Raw genomic sequence first — 16,131 nt, 5'->3', positions numbered from 1 at the left:
TGATTAACTTGACTTTTAATTTATGGCATGTTTATGATACTTTTATTTTTAACACTCTACAAGAACTGGTAAATTTAAATTTGGAAAAAATATTCTTTTAGTCCGTTAAGTATGTCCAATTTTAGTTTTAGTCCTATAAGTATGCCCATTTTTTATTAACTCCAGTAACTTGCAAAATTGATTAGTTTTAGTCCTCCGGTCGATTGGATTTATAATTTGCACCGAAAAAGTGACATGGCGTGACGCCCCAAAAATTATAATATATAATTGAGGGATCAATTGGTAAATCTTTATGAAATTTAGTTAATTGGTAAATAAATTATGGGCCATAATTGGAATATAATAAAATTTGAACGGGTTAAATTGGAGTTCCTTATAATATTTGGGGGCAACTTATATTAACTAAGAAAATTAGGAAGGACGTAATGGGTATTTTGAGAAAAATCTAATTAAATAAATAATAATAATAATAATAATAATAATATTTATATATATATTTTAGTATATATATATTAAAGAATAATATATATACATATGAAAAGAGAGAGAGAGAGAGGATTGAGAGTGGGAGGTGGGCCATCACCCCACCGCCTCACTCTCCTCTCTTTACTCACACACACATACATAATACACTTACACACACGCACGGCACACACACACATGAGATTGAAAATTCCTCTTGTGGGAAAAACCAGAGGTACGATAATTGCAATTTTAATTTTTATTAATTTATATGATTACATTACTTAATTAGTTCATTTATTAAATATTGATTATATTGAGCGATATACTATTTAACCGGAATATTTTACGAGTTTGACTATCTAAAATAGTGTCAAATTAAATACCGAATTGGATATAAAAATGATATCGTTGGTCAATTAGATTATTAAATTTATTAGATTTGAATATTACTATAGCTAATTTATACAATTCCATCAGAATTGTTAATCAAATACGCAATTATATATATTATTGTTCAATTAAAGAGTATAATAGCGAGAAATTGATAGAAAATTCATAGAAATATTTCAAAAATTATATTTAATAAATGGTATGTTAATAAAGAGGAAAAATGAAGATTTGTATTTCGATAGAATTGGAATATTAAAGAATTATTAGAAATTGTACAAATGATAGTCAATATTATATTTAAAAGAAACTACGATATTCTCGATATCTTAATTGTGTGTGGTATAACTCATTATAGAATACGGGAGTAAAGTGAAAAGACCGAATTACTACCTATTGGATAGATAAAAGCGTTTTAAGGTCGAGGTAAGTAAATAATTAGTATTATCTATATATGTCCCCCTTTATTTGTGTTATTACTATTATATAAATTTGTGGTTCATGCTACCATTGATTTGTCTAAAAGTATATGAGTGATGAATGATTTGATTTGATTGACGGTATTGTGTACGTGGAATGAGGAAATACATTGAAATATTATGTTTGTTATTTGATGTGTTGTGGATATCTAAAAATGAGAATATGTTGATATATTGTTTTACGTTTCTAGTTGCTTACAAGAATGGTGATATGTGGAAATGAGGGAGTGGTGAAAATTGAATATAATTGTGGTGTGAATACCCCTTGATGTGTTGAAAAGCCTATGAGGCGAAAATATGATATGAAAAGAGCGATGTTGCGATATGAAAAAGCTATGTGCGAAAAGAAAGTGCTATGTGCGAAATGAAAAAGCTATATGCGAAATGAAAGTGCTATATGCGAAATGAGATTGATGAGCCGGTTGTCAAAGGGATTCACTTAAATTTATATGACGGTGAGATTGAGTTGACGGGAAACACACAATATCACCTTCTGGTAAGCAAATTAGGAAAAAAAAAAGTTTAATTGATTATTTTATTGTGAGATAGCTATGTGATGTACTGCAACTGATTATGTTGGAATTAAATAGATTGTATTCCATGCATGTTGCCTACTTATCTTATTTGGGCTGTGTTTGATATACATATATAGATAGGGCTGGTTATTTGCTTACTGAGTGGCAGGCTCATTCCCCTACTGACATTTTCTTTCAGGAATAGACTTTGAGGTGTCTGACTATTGAAGAATAGGTCCACGCGCTATACTCAGGCAGGTCGGGCCAGTATGCTGTTTTCTCCTCTTTGTCAGTTAGAGTACAAACCACATTTTGTTTGTACAGAGAGAATATAAGCGTACGGATTACTTGTGATGAATTACCTTGTGGTGTGTGATATGTATATATATATATATATAATGTTGTGGGTTGATAATACCTACTATAACATGTTGGGATTACGTATGCAAATTGATTAGATGGTTATGTGCAAATGTATATATATAAACACAGGGATTACTATAACTATGATGTTTAGGGTAGATATAGCCCTTGTAGCGAAGGGGGTGCTACACATGGCATGACACCTAGATATTTTTTTATTGATTTATAATCCTATGTGGCTAAAATTATGATGTGGAAGACAAGTTGGCCATCTTTTGGAGGGAAGAAAGGTGACTTTTCTTCTCTCCAAACTTGCACAAAAGATGACCAACTTGTCTTCCACATCATAATTTTAGCCAAATAGGATTATAAATCAACAAAAATGCATCTAGGTGTCATGCCATGTCACTTTTCCGGCGTAAATTATAAATTCAATCAACCGGAGGACTAAAACTAATCAATTTTGCAAGTTACTGGAGTTAATAAAAAATGGGCATACTTATAGGACTAAAACTAAAATTGGGCATACTTACCGGATTAAAAAAATATTTTTCCCTTTAAATTTATTACCTACGTTTGTAATAAATGGAAAAATATAAATTTGAAATTTATGTTGAAGTTAAAATGTATAAGGTACCATTTCGTTCTGTTGTGATAAAGGCATCAACTCTAGAATTAATTTATGGTGATATGTCGGATTTAAAAGTTGTGTAAACTAGAGGTGGGAAAAAGTATTTTATTATTTTTATTGAAACCTGCACAAGATATTGTTATGTTTACTTATTGAGAAGTAAAGATGAGGCATTGGAAGCTTTCAAACTTTATAAGAATAAAGTTTAAAATCAACTTAGGAAAACTATAAAAGCTATACGTAGTGATAGAGGTGGCGAATACGGAGCTGCATTGGAGGAATTTTGTTTCGAATTTGACATTATCCATCAAACTACTGCTTCACCTCAATCAAATGAAATTGCCGAAAGAAAGAATCATACTCTTATGAAGTGGATGAAAGCTATGTTGATAAATTCTGACTTACCCTAAAAGTTGTGGAGGGAAGCAATTCTTTTAGCAAACCACATTCTTAATAAAGCACCATACAAAGATAAAACTAAAACTCCTTATAAACTTTGGGAAGATTATAAATCTTTGTACAAATATCTTAAAATGTAGGGGGTGTTTAGCTCAATTAGAAGTACCAAAGGTAAAAAATAAAAATAAGGTCTAAGATCGTTGATTGCATATTTATTGGATATGCAAATAACAGTAGAACATATCATTTATTAGTGCAGAAATCAACAATCCTTGATATACATAAAACTACGATCATTGAGTCAAGAAATAATTTTTTATTTAACAATATCTTTCCTTGCAAAGAGAGAAAAAAAGAAAAAAGTACTTATGAATTGGCATATGGTGATAATAAAAAAAATGAAGAACCCAGACATAACGAAGAGGGCTAAAATAGCAAAACTTTCGGTCTTGATTTTTTAATTTATATATTAGGAAATAATCTAAGGACAATCATGAAGTATTGCCCAATCTAGAAGCTTCATTCTAGAAAAACACTATCAATAGTGCAATTGATTCTATTATGCAAAATCATACTTGAAATTTGGTGAATCTCCTTCCTGGTAGCAAACCGTTAGGTTTTAAATGGATTCTAAAAAGAAAGTACAAGATTGATGAATCTATAGATAAATTCAAAGCGAGGTTGGTAGCTAAAAGGTTCAAACAAGAAGAAGGTCTTGACTTCTTCAACACATATTCACTAGTTACTCAAATAACATCAATTAGAGTGCTTATAGCTATTGTTGCATTGTATGATTTGGAAATGAATCAAATGGATGTTAAGATAGTATTTCTAAATGGCCTGTTAGATTAAGAGATCTACATAGAACAACCTGAAGGACTTGTCGCTTCTGACCAACAAACAAAGGTCAGTAAACTTGTCAAATCATTGTATGGGCTTAAACCTAAACACTGGTATGGAAAGTTTAATAGTACAATATTGTCAAATGTGTTCAACATCAATAAGTGTAATAAATGTGCATATGTTAAAAGCAATAACAAGTTACTTTACTATAATTTATCTATTATGATACATGCTGTTAATGGGAAACAATCATGAAAGTATTTTGACTACCAAGAAAATATTGACAAAATATTTTGATATGAAAGACATGTGTTTAGCTGATGTAATATTAAAGATTAAGATCTTTAAGATTTTTGATGAACTTGTCTTATCACAATCTCATTATGTCGAGACTATTCTTAGAAAGTTCAATACTTATGACAGTCCACCTGCTAATATTCACGTAGATCTAAATCGACATTTGACAAAAGATAAAGGTGAACCCGAAGGTCAAATTGAATACTCAAGAATAATTGATAGTTTACTATATATCATGAATTATACTCGTCCTGATATTCTACACTCAGTCAACAAACTGAGTGGATTTACAAGTAATTCTATTGAAGATCATTGGAATGGATTGATTAAGGTCTTTAGATACCTAAAATATACTTCAAACTATAGATTAAATTATATGAGGTATCCAGTTGTTTTAGAAGGATATGCTGATGCTAATCGAATATTTGATACCAAAAACACTAAGTCTATGAATGGTTATGTATTTACCAGTGGAGATGATGCAGTATCTTGGAAATTCTAAAAAAAATTGTACAACACGTCTTACAATGGAATTTGACTTTATAATTTTAAATAAAGTTGGAGAAGAATTTAAATGGCTTTGCAATTTCCTAGAGGACTTTCCTGGCTGGACAAAATCAATGCTAATAATTATGACATTGTGATAGTCAGTTGGATATGGTAAAAGTAGACATATACATTGAAGGTATAATACCGTAAGATAGTTGATCTTTAGTAGAATCATATATATTGATTATATAAAGTCAAAGGATAATTTAGTCAATCTATTAAGAAAAAACCCTTTTTAGAGATGAAGTATACTGTTCGTCAAGGAGAATGTGATTAACAATTAATTCTTTATAACAGCAACCCAACTTTGTTGACTCTAGAACTTGGTTCAATGGGAAACTAAATTATAACGATTGTGAAAATTGCTTAGAGTTTACTCCTTTCTATTCCTATGATGTTTAGTGCTATTAGCACGAGGGTGGAGGTTAAGCTATCGAATTCTAATGATTCATTACAAAGTTAAGTAAAGTATAAGAGATCACCTATATAAATGTGAAGACGGGCCACAAATGTAAAACTCTTATGAATCTAAAATGATATCTAGGGTCGAAAAAGACTTAATCATGGGAACCAAATATATTCGAGAAGGTACTAGGGGAGGGGGAATATTGTCTTGGTGTACACTAGTGATTGAACAATTCAAGACAACATGTTAACTGATCAACCAAGTAAATTCGATGGTATTTCTCCAAGGAAGGTTCAAACACCATAAGTACCTTTCCTGATTCGATGACTTCTCGTTTGAAGATCTCTTAAATGTCTGCATGTTCGTATACATTAATTTCTATTCATGTGAGGATTGTTGGAAAATTGGTAAATGATAAATTAAAGAGCAATAAGTGATTGGTTATTATGCGCGACACATGGCAAACTCATGAGACATGGGTGATGGTTGATGGCACCCAATCATCATCCAATCGTATCTAATCAACCGAATAGATGTGCTCTTTGATCTAAATGATGTGTCTGTTTTGGTGAAATTGTATGTCCTTTGGGTGAAATGATAGGTCCACTCAAATAAAAAGTCCTAATCTTTTGAAAGCACATTTTCTAATTAGACATGTCCATTCAATGATATCTTTCAAACTTCTATAAATGAGGTGCGAAAAAATTGCAATTTACGTCCCATAGTTTCATTGTTTTATGACTCAACAAATTTAGTTCCACAAGTCTAAAAAAGTTACAATTTATCTCCCATTACCCATTTTCGTTAAATTGTTAATGGGAGGACTATGTTCGTGGTTAGTATTTTTAAAAGTTTAGGGCCAAATAGCAAGCCAAAAGAAAGACTCCTGAAGAAATGAAAAACAGAAAACTGAAGTTACAAACTGTGGCAATTGCAAACTAAGAAGACAGGGGCTAGTTATGACTTGGAAGACTTGTCATGTTGCAAGAAGTGGCCACACAATACTTAGGTTATGTTTGGATTTGTTTTTTAAATGATTTTTAAGAATTTGGAAAAATAGATTTGAAAATGAAGAGGATGTTTCAAAAGGGACAAAAAAAACAGAAACGAATTTTTTTAAAATAAAAAATATTATTTATATTATATTTCAAAAGAAAAATATTGCAAATGTCAAATCATATCTAATTGCGAAATGTATTCTTAATTTGTAGGGATAATTACACTCCTCTTTCTTAGGTTTGGTGTACTAAACGTTATGTGGTTTGAAAAATTACATTTAGCACCATGAGCTTTGCTTCTATATTATAAATAAGTCTCTCTGTTAGTTAAAATTTATTGAATTTGCTAATATTAACAAAAGAAATAAAAAAAAAAATCTATATTAACCCCTGATTGACTTATTACTAACTTATTGCACATCAAATAAATCTTTTTATGACAAATTTACCCTCATACGTCTTCCATAGGTCAATCGAGGGTAAACATTAATTTTCATTCAGTGTTTTTGTTAATATCAGCAAATTCAGTTAATTTTGACTAACAAATAGATTTATGTGTTAGACGAAAGTAAACTTCAAGGGTGTTAGATGTAATTTCTCAAATCACAAAAACTATATGTGTAATTACACTAAACCACAAAGAGTGGAGTGTAATTATCCGTAATTTGTATGTCTCACTTAACTTGATTCCTGTCATTTTATAATATTAAAAATAATAGGTTAGTTATACTTAGATTCTTTTATAAATGCTAAATTATATTTTTCCTCAAAAAATTTAAAATTACACTTACACCCACTCTAAAAATTTTCAATTACACTTGACCCCTTTTCGTTAGGGTTTGGACAAAAAATTCTGAAGTAAGCAAAGAAAAATACATAAATTTTTTATTTTGCTCTTCATTTAATATTTTCATATATATATTTCTACACATATAAAGGAATTTCAAAGATTTTCTGGGGGAATTGTAATTTCACATTTTTAGATGGTATTTAAGTGTAATTAATCTAAAATAATAAATGCATTTCTTATTTACTTTATAAATTTTTAATAGTAAAATTATAAAAATAATTAATATAAATATGTAGATAAAAACTTAAATAATACATAAAATTAAAATTTTGGTATTCGATATGTAAATGGACGTTAAAATCAAAAGTTGAACCGAATACCAATTTTTCAGAAAAAATAAAAAATAAAAACAATCACTGAATACTAAAAGTCTAAATCGAATTTTTATGTTCGGTTTCAATTTGATTCACTCGATTTATCCAACGGTAGACATGCCTACTTTTCTTTCAGGGATTATTACACTTTTCTTTCTTGAAATTTGGTGTAATAACACATAATTTTTTTATAATTTAAAAAATTATATCTACCACCTTAAGGTTTACTTCTATCTAACAAATAAATTAATTCGTTAGTTAAAATTCACCGAGTTTGCTTATATTAAAAAAAAAAATCGAGAAAAATCTATATTTACCCCCAGTTGACTTATTACTGATTTATTGCAGGTCAAATAAATCTTTTTATAACTAAATGACGCTCACATATCTTCACGCGTTAATGCATTTGAGAAGCTATATCTTTATTGTTATAAACATAGTTTAATTAGAAAAAATTATTTGACTAACATAGGGATTTATTTGTTAGACGGAAGCAAACCTTAGGGGAATTAGATGTAATTTTTTAAATTACAGGAGATCTACGTGTAATTACACCAAACCTTCGGAAATGAGAGCGTAATTATCCCTTTCTTTTATAATACTATAGATATATATAAATTCACTCAACAATAGCAATTTGTGATACTGTCACACTAACTTTTTTATTGTGTTGATAATACTATTATGATTAATAAATAATAAATAATCTTTTACGCCTTAAAATATATTATAAGTAAGAATAAAATATATAAACTAATACATTATAAAAATAAATAAATAAATACAAAAAATTAACTTAGGAGCTTTATCAACACAACAAAAAATTGGTGTCACGATATCATAAACTACCATTTAAAACGAAAAAGCCTTTTTTTATATATTTGAATAAATTAAAATAAACTTTCTTAAAATTTGACATAATTACAAAATATTCTTTTATTGTATTTATAATTATATTCAATATTAGAAAAATTGATTGTAATTTATAATTACACGTGGCAGCCGAAAACAGGTTGAGGGGCATGGGGGCTTAATGGGCCAGAATGAGTGGATTAAAAAGTTGGGCCCATGGAGAGCACTAAAATCTGAGAAGTCAAAGCCTCAATGATGACACAAAATCCATCATGAAATTGACAAGGAGGTGGGAGGATTGGGCCCCACGTGCGCCTCACGTGGCCACTGAAATCCCCAGCTGTTTCGGTGGAGACAGGTTGGGGTTGGTACTTTGGGTGAAAGCCGGTTGCTGGAACGTTTGGAAACAGGTTTGGACGTGTCTGCAGATTTTGTGGATAAGGTTCAATGGTTGGATTGGAGTGTGACATGTCTGTCTGTCTGTCTAAAGGAAAAAGTAAGTGCAATCAATCATGATGCATCATAGATTTGATTTGACAATGCTTTCCCCCCTCAAACTTTGCTTCAAAACGAAATGGAAAACTCTATCAAACCCCTAAACAAAAATTTAATTAATAATTTTTTTTATTTTTTTAAAATTTTGCATACTCTCCCCAATCGTTTAGTTTACCAGCATTAATTTGTTTTTATAATTTTTTTCATACTTTTGTATATTATAAATTATTATTATTATAATGCTCCTTGGATTTTCTATGATCGCACCAGAATCGTAAGATTTAATTAATTTCTAATAACTATTAAGTTTAAATAGTTAAAAATGGATGGTCCAAATATTATATATTTTTAAAAATATATTTTACATTCATATATATATTTGTAAATTTATCATAAAAATATATATTGTACAATATATATGTACTATATATATTATATATATATCATATATATATGTATATACCAGTGGAAGGTCGGACCTCCACCTCCACCGATCATCACTGTCTAGTGGGCAACGACGTCGTCACCCACAACGACATGACCCAAATCTGGGCAGCGACATCGTGCCCAAATTTGAATGGGTGAAGATGCCTGTCGCCACCTAAATTTGGGTCGGCGACAATGCCCATTGAGGATATGGGAGCAGACGGGGAAGTGACATTAGGCAGAGGTAGTGGTGTGGTGGAAGTCGCGAGGTACCTATAATTTATATAAATAATATAATTTCAAAATAAATTTAATACAAAATTAAATTAATTAATAAAAAATATCAAGTAAATTTATTTACTGTAATGTATATAATAATATAATTTTAAAATATATTCAACACAAAATCAAATTAGTTAATAATATTTAGGAAAAAAATCATGTATTTTTTACTTTAAAAATTGTAAATATTAAATTAATCCTAAGTATTTGATTTTTTCATATATAAAATATTCATAATAATTTAATTTGATATAATAATACCTTTGACATATAAATATTTCATGAATACTAATTGTTCAGTATTTATAATATTTTTTCACTATAATGTGAAACAGATAAAAAAATCAATCAAACAAATGAAAAGAAGGGATAATTGCATAAGATAATTTTGTTCATTCAAAATGATCAACGGCTGAAAATAGGTCAAAATGGTAGCTTACTCTCATTTTGAATGTGTAAACAACTCTTCATCTTTTTGATGAATAGGATTTTTTTCGCAGGGTCTTTTTTAGGTATTTAATTAACACAAATAAGTTTCAGTATTTTTTTTATAACACAGAGAGTTATTATACGATTTTTAAATAATAGGATAAATTACATAAAAACTTCCTATATTATTAAAATTTTCTTTATTTTAAAAATATAATCTAAATTTTCCTCCAAATGTTTGAAAATATTATTCACTTGTCCTCTCCGCTAGCTATCACTGACATTGTTAAATATCATAAAATAGTATTGATTCAATGTATTTAGCACTGAAATTATTGGGTAAATTATATTGACATATTCATCGGGTCAGGTCAAAATATACAAATATTTTTTTTTTATAAAATTACAGGTACATCTCATGAGGTTATGGTTGTAATTATAGTTATACCCTATATTCAAATGCAAAACTTATACAAATACCCCCTAAAAAATATTACACTAGCACCCAGGGTACAAGTATGCCTTGGGGTGATGAGACATAGATGGACTGAGCACAAAGGATGGTTTTTGATGCCGTCGGTCTGGCTGTCTGGTCTTCTAATTATAATGAAGATGGTGTGTCTGATGATGGTACGAGGTCGTATCCTACTGATGCAGGACCTAGTTTGTATTATAGTGGGGGCCCCTACGAATATGTATCTTGGCTGGCAGATCGATTTCACGATGTAGGGCATGCTGCCGAGCAGTCATTGTGGAACGGTTGCACCCAATCTCAATTGGGGGCTGTTGTTGAGTTGGTGAATATCAAAGCTGAGGGCCGTAATTCTTGGCATATATATGATCGAATATCGCAGTAAACTGATCATATATTGCCGCGTGAACACACCCTGCCCTAGGATTACTATAGTATGAAGAAATTAATAAGAGACTTCATTTTACTTATTGAGAAGATTGATGCGTGTAAGAATGATTGCTTGTTATACTGGAAGGACGACATTGATCTAGACTATTGCAAGTTTTATGGAGAAGCTAAGTACAAGCCGACCAGGGAGCGGAATTTTAATAAGAAGGTATGTCATTCTCAGGTACCTGGCGATTGCCCCTAACCTGCAGAGGTTGTATGCTTCGGAAGCGACTGTCGAGTAAATGACATGGTATACCAACCATCAGACGTGGTATGCCAACGATTTTAGTAATGATAAAAAATATGTTACAAATTTAAGTAAAAACCTTTTCAAATAATGATACAAAGACCATCTCAAAAAAGTGTTCCTAAGCTGGATGAACCGTTTCAAATATAATTGCTAAAACCATTTCAAACAGGAGTTCCAAATTAATGGATAATCGTTCCAAATACAATTACTAATCCATTATCTAATATGTGTTCCAAATTATATAAAATCATTCCTAATGCCATTACTAAAACAGTTCTATAAACGTGTTCTTAATTCACAATCCCGTTCCTAAATTTGTCACAAATTACAGTTTCAAAAATCGTTCCTAAATTAATCACAATTAAAAAACAGTTTCAAAATGCATGCACGAGTATTACAAAGTCCGTTCTAAAAATTCCCTGATAAGAATAAATTAAATCCGCTCCAAAAATCATCCCTAACTGTTCCAATTTCAAAATTAAAAAAAATTTGACAAATTCGACATGAGGAAAACGATTTTCAGAGATAATACCATGCTTGATCACTAATTTCGAGCTCCAATCATATAAAGTAAATATTGCACTATTCTATACTATTTCTATATACAAATTAATCAACCAAAGTAAATGGGATCTTAATTTGTTGAGTGAGAAAACGTTAGATTGGTTTTTTATGGTTTTAAGTGGATTTCAAAGAGCTTAATTTGCCGTTACACTGTTTTTGGAGTAAAAATAGTTTTAGGAAAAGTTACAACCTTTTTGTGCTGTATTTTTCTCTTCTTTTTGTGTTTTTTTTGTTCTTATTTTTTCGTTTTGTAATAGTCCTGCGAAACCCTTATGCAGGAGAAATGATGCTCTCAGTCTTTGTTCCGACAATTAGGTATTTTCTCCATTTTAATGCGGAATACTGAATTAATTTGGGAGAAATAGAATTGAGACTGTGGGTTTGAAGTGTGATGGGTGTCATAATAATCCTCTGAGAAATGACAAAAATACCCTTCATTAAGGGCATTAGAGTCCTTTCAGCACAGGATCCGCGCCTTTTGTAACGGACGGGTCGCGCATGACCCGACCCGGCTCGAACAACCACCTCGAAGACCCAGACAATTAGAATCGTCCGATCAGGACGAGAGCCAGTAGGATAAGGCCACGTGGCCCGGTCAACAGTGTCCAGCTGCGCTCTATAAATAGACCCCGAAACGCCGTTATTAAGGTAACTGTTACGCATTTATTGAGATCGAACTTTGAGATAGCATACATTTCTCTCGATCAACCTAACTTAAGCGTCGGAGGCTCATTGTCGGGGACGGGCCCGACGAGCTCACGGTTCGTGTTTTATTCTTAGGGGACCTAAAATCTGATCTAGGAAGAGTTGGTCGTCTGTGCTGAGATCGTTTCACGAGATCGCTTACTTTGACCCGGATCAGTTGGCGCCGTCTGTGGGAAAGTCTGAGAATTTCTTATCACTATGGAAGGTTCATCGAGGAGAAACGCCGGAGAAGAAGAGACGCCGAGGAAAGGAGGAGCAATTATTCAGATCACAAAGGACGAGCTCCAGGAGAATGATAGAGGAAGCTAGTCGAAACGCTATTGTGGAGTATGAGAGGAGAACTGCGACTCCACTGGTCAAAGAAATTGCGAGGAGGCAGTTATTCGAAAATGTGGAACCACCAAGAGAGTCGAGGGTACAAGGCGAACAGGAACACCGCAACAAGCTACCGGCATCATCTGATGTTGGCTCTAGCAGTCATGTTCGCGCACAGAGAAGGGAGCTCATAATATCGCGGGCAGAGGTCGAAAGTGTGGGGAAGCAGATAAACAGCTTGAACAAACAGATTGATGAGTTGAAAAAGCGAGGAGAGATAGTGTCCCAAAACAAGAATTCTCCTTTCTGTAATGACATTCTAGTCCAAACAGTCGAGTCGGGTTTCAGAGTACCCGATTTGAGGAGGTATGATGGAATGAAGGATCCACAAGAACATGTGGCAGCATTCGAAATGTACGGACAGTCGCCCCCCATCATGGCGAAATTGTTTGCAACTACATTCACAGGGAAGGCTCAAGAATGGTTCACAAATTTGCCTCGAGGGAGTATCGAATCCTACAATCAGCTGGTGCAGAAGTTCAACTTTCATTTCGCGAGCAAGAAGAAGCAAAAAAGGTCGGCGACTCACTTGTTCAATATCCGCTAGAGGGAGGATGAAACGTTGAAAAACTTCATGGGAAGGTTCAACAACGAAACATTGGAGGTGCAGGAGTTGAAAATCGATATGGTAGTGAGCATCCTTATTCATGGGTTGCGGAAAGGTCCATTCACATCCGCCCTCGCACACGACCCACCCAGTGATGTTGAGCAGTTGATGGCGTTAGTGCAGAAATACATAGACGAAGAGGAAATGAATGCGATGAAAGACTCCGTGCGAAGGGAGCGCGAGCATGTGCCTAGACGAGTGCATGAAAACAGAGAAGGAGGCAGTGGCAAGCAGAAATAGGACAAGCCGAAAGAGCCCAAGTACCAACCTAAATACCACAATTACACTCCATTGGCCATGTCACGCGAGAAAGCATTGATGATGGTGGAAAATGCAGATGTGCTAAAATGGCCGAGACACACCAGATATACGCCCTCCAAAAAATTTTCTAACAAATATTGCAGATTCCATCGAGAGAGGGGACACAACACCGAGGAGTGTTTTCAGCTGAAAGATGAAATCAAGAGGTTGGTCCGGCAGGGATACTTCCGAGATCGAGTCCCCCAAAATTGCAAAATCAGTGGGGAGGCAAGGAGAAGCAGATCGTGGAGCCGGGATCGGAACCCAGGCCCTTCAAAAACAGATAGGGCCCCGACTGGCGGGAGCAACGCACCGACCAAGGGAGTCATATACACGATCGCAGGGGGCTCGAGTTCAGGCGACTCGAACAGGACCAGAAAAAGAAGTGCCAGGACCATGAACTCGGGCCGGGAAAGAGAATTCGTCCTTAAGGTCGAAGAAGAGGAAGCCATCTCTTTTGACAGTTCGGACAGGCCGAAGGAAAGTGAAGACATGAACGATCCAATGGTTGTCAAGCTAGACATCGCAAATTTCACTGTTCATAAGGTGCTGATTGACAGCGGAAGTTCAGCCGACATCATATTTAAGAATGTGATTGATAAGATGGGGTTGGAGAACGCCCGTCTCGACCCAGTGAGAACCCCCTTGGTCGGATTTGGAGGTAGCGAGGTCGCATCGCTAGGCACGATCGAATTGCCGGTATCAATGGGAGAAGAGCCTAAGCGAAAGACGTTGATGGTCAAGTTCCTAGTGGTCGATACCCCGTTCGCATACTACGTAATTTTAGGTAGACCCGGCTTAAATCTATTCAGAGCTGTTGTTTCTAGTTATCATATGAAGATGAAATTCCCGACTGAGAACGGAATGGGGGAGCTAGCTAGCGACCGGAGGGAGGCTCGCAAATGTTACAATCTGTCGCTCAAAGGGGAATCTAGTCAGAAGAAGAGAAGGGTCAAAAAGGATGCCGAACCTCGACCTTATGAAGCGGAGCATTTGAAACCCAGTGGGGAATACAAGAAGGTGCAGCTCATGCTGGAGGAGCCCGACAAGACAACCCGGATAGGAGCGAACATGAAGGATGGGGAGATGGCTATGATAGAATTTCTGAAGAGGAATGCTGATATATTTGCATGGAGTCCCTCAGATTTCACAGGGATCGATCCAGGTGTCATCGTCCATCGCCTAAATGTCGACCCCAAAGCCCAACCTGTGCAACAAAAGAAGAGGTTGTTCGGAAGCGACAAGAATGAAATAATCAGACAGGAGGTCGAGAAATTACTCAGAGCCGGGTACGTGTCTGAAATCCAATATACGAATTGGCTTTCTAACGTCGTGCTAGTCCCCAAATCTTCCGAGAAATGGCGCATGTGTATTGATTTCACATATTTGAATAAAGCCTGCCTGAAGGATCCATATCCCCTGTCGAGGATTGACTTCATGGTCGACTCCACAGCCGGATTCGAAATTTTCAATGATGGATGCTTACCAGGGGTAATATCAAATCTACATGGCGAAGGAGGATAGGGACAAGACTTCGTTCATCATTGATAAGGGGATTTACTGCTATAACATGATGCCGTTTGGGCTGAAGAATGCGGGCGCCACATATCAACAGCTTGTGAACCAAATGTTCGGTGACTTGCTTGGAAAGATAATGGAAGTATACGTGGATGACATGCTCGTTAAAAGCACGAGGTCGCAAGATCACCTTGAGGATCTTGTTCAGGCATTCAGCATAATGAGGTCGCATGGAATGAAGCTCAACCATGACAAATGCACCTTCGGAGTGGCAGGAGGAAAATTTTTAGGATACATGATTAGTGAACGAGGGATAGAGGCGAACCCAGAAAAGATCCAAGCTATAATGAATTTGAGGTCGCTGACTTCGATCAAGGAGGTGCAGAAGCTTACGGGCAAGATCGCATCGCTGAGCAGGTTTATATCTCGGTCAGCGGATAGAAGTTTGCCTTTCTTCAAGGTCTTGAGAAAATAAAAATACTTCACATGGACCACGGAATGCGATCAGGTGCTACAAGAGTTGAAGGAATATCTTACGAAGCCCCCCCTGCTCGCAAATCCGAAGGAAGGAGAGGCGTTGTTTTTGTACTTGGGGGTATCCGAGAATGCAGTCAGCTCGGTATTGGTGAGAGATGAAGGAAACAGCCAAAACCCGATCTACTATGTCAGCAAGATGCTTCAGGGTGCGGAGTCCAGATATTCAGAGATGGAAAAGCTAGCTCTTGCTTTAGTGGTGACGGCCCGGAAGCTGCGACCTTACTTTCAGTCGCATAAAATTGTGGTGCTGACAAACCACCCTCTCAAGCACGTGATGTCGCGACGTGAAGCCTCCGGGAGATTGATCAAGTGGGTGGTCGAATTGGGGCAGTACGACATTGACTATCAGCCTCGAACGGCCCAGAAAGCGTAGGTGCTAGCGGATTTCGTG

At 34.6% G+C, this 16,131-nt stretch overlaps 1 long non-coding RNA gene across 1 annotated transcript; it reads left to right on the top strand.

Annotated features, from left to right (window-relative positions):
- The first annotated feature begins 646 nt into the window (after positions 1–646).
- On the top strand, positions 647–2,267 carry LOC148787838 (uncharacterized). The gene is made up of 2 exons (XR_016066219.1): positions 647–697; positions 2,046–2,267. It is a non-coding gene; the product is annotated as an uncharacterized LOC148787838 (long non-coding RNA).
- Positions 2,268–16,131: the final 13,864 nt, after the last annotated feature.

The sequence above is a fragment of the Sesamum indicum genome, linkage group LG6, assembly GCF_026168435.1.
Source record: "Sesamum indicum cultivar Baizhima isolate 11 linkage group LG6, ASM2616843v1, whole genome shotgun sequence".
Classification (NCBI taxonomy): Eukaryota; Viridiplantae; Streptophyta; class Magnoliopsida; order Lamiales; family Pedaliaceae; genus Sesamum; species Sesamum indicum.
This window is presented reverse-complemented; position numbering and strand designations above follow the sequence as displayed.